The following is a 2,202-nucleotide window of genomic DNA, read 5'->3' as shown; positions in this document are numbered from 1 at the left end:
TCTGAGTCAGCAGTTCTTATCTTTTGAAAGGGGGTTTAGAGACTCGTTGAAAAATATTTTTAAAACGTGAAAATGTCTGTACGCTTCTTCCAGAGAAATGTATACACATTTTTTTCTATCATTTAATGATGTCTGTGAAACCCCATCACCACTGCCAAAGTGATCTGAACAGCTCTTAATTAAAAATGCCTCTTGTAGCTAGCTTTCTCTGCAAGCCTGGGTTCAAGTTTTGGGCATCCTGGTTAATTTGGGGAGAAAGGAGGGGCCACAGGAATATTTGCAATAAGCAGATCCCTGGGTTGGGCACCTACAAGAAATGGCCAAGGATATTTCCACTTCTCTTCTGTTCCCTGGTCTCACACTGAAACTAGATTTAAATGTTCATTGTTTGAAAATCCTGGACCTTCAGAGACACACATCTGAAAAGCTCAGATAACACCTTGCTTCAGCCCAGGCTCCAGGAAAACAAAGCTGAATCAGGGTTCTGCCACTGCACCTGTTTGGACACGTTCTCTGTCTTTACCCCTAGAGAGAAACCCTAATGAAAGTGATTTGGGAACATAGCCTTCCTTGTGGCAGGAGCATCAGACACCACATTTTCTGACAGTATCATTAGTATTAATAGTCTTCACTCCTAATATATATATATATATATTTTTTTTGAGATGGAGTTTCGCTCTTTTTGCCCAGGCTAGAGCACAATGGCACTATCTCAGCTCACCGCAACCTCCGCCACCCGGGTTCAAGCGATTCTCCTGCCTCAGCCTCTCGAGTAGCTGGGATTACAGGCATGTGACACCATGCCTGGCTAATTTTTTTATTTTTAGTAGAGACTGGGTTTCTCCATGTTGGTCAGGCTGGTCTTGAACTCCCGACCTCAGGTGATCCACCCGCCTCGGCCTCCCAAAGTGCTGGGATTACAGGCGTGAGCCACCGCGCCCGGCCTTCACTCCTAATATTTATGGAGCACTAACATTGTGGTTAGAGTAGGTGATCTAGGGTGGACAAGTCACTCTGTCGTGGAAAATCATTCAAAGCACTTTACAAACATTAACCCACTTAATCTCCCCAACAGCGGTGTAAGGTAGGTCCTCTTATTATCTGCATTTTATCAGTGAGGCAGTTGAGACACAAACATGTTCTGCAACTTGCCCCAGGTACACAGCCATGAAGTGAGTGGGTAGAGCTTTACCTGGGCAATATGGCTTCAGAGTTTTTGCTGTTAACACTTCCCTACAGTGTCTCTCACTTACCTGAATCCTGGGAATGGTTCATGAAAATAGATTCCTGAAGATTTTGTGTAAGTGCAGAGACATGGCTGCTACAATTAAGTAGACACTGTGAGTAGAATGCACTGTGACTTTGCTCTGGGGGATCCTGAACCTAATTTTGAATGTATGTCCATCACATAGCTGAGAAATAAATGGTTTTACCTTCTTTTTGAGAATATGACACTTAGAATCTGCTAGGGTGAACTCTAAGACTTGTAGAAAGGCCCTGTGCTTTTTCTGGGATGGGGGCAGCTGTCGCTTTTTTTTTTTTTTTCTTGAGATGGATTTTTGCTCTCATTGCCCAAGCTGGAGTGCAATGGTGCAATCTCGGCTCACTGCAACCTCCATCTCCCCGGTTCAAGCGATTCTCCTGCCTCAGCCTCCTGAGTAGCTGGGATTACAGGTGCATGCCACCACGCCTGGCTAATTTTTTGTATTTTTAGTAGAAACGGGATTTCACCATGTTAGCCAGTCTGATCTCGAACTCCTGACCTCAGGTGATCCACCGGCCTCGGCCTCCCAAAGTGTTGGGATTACAGGCGCGAGCCACCCACACCCGGCCAGTTGTTGCTTTTTAACTGACCAGTGTCTGCTCACTCTTCTTCCAACATAAGCGGCCTGATTTTATTTCCTATCTCAATCTATGTAGTTTGGGAAGCTGGTCTATGAGTGACCATGTGACCTTGGCTGGGACAACAGCATGTTCCAACTCCTTGACTCATGGAGGCCCATTCAGTCCCTCTTTGGGAATTGTATTGGAACCACTATTAAGAGAAACACTTTTTTTCCAGGGTTGTGGAGAGGACAGGATCCAGGACTAGAGCTGCAGGGAATGGGTGGGAGGACAACAAGGGCAGGGGTTGCATTTTGCTCCCACATGGAAAGAGCCTGCTTTTTTTTTTTTTTTTTTTTTTTTTTTTTTTTTGGGGGG

Source organism: Theropithecus gelada, chromosome 12 (genome assembly GCF_003255815.1).
Source record: "Theropithecus gelada isolate Dixy chromosome 12, Tgel_1.0, whole genome shotgun sequence".
Classification (NCBI taxonomy): Eukaryota; Metazoa; Chordata; class Mammalia; order Primates; family Cercopithecidae; genus Theropithecus; species Theropithecus gelada.
The sequence above is the reverse complement of the archived record's forward strand: the minus strand, read 5'-3'. Positions refer to the sequence as shown.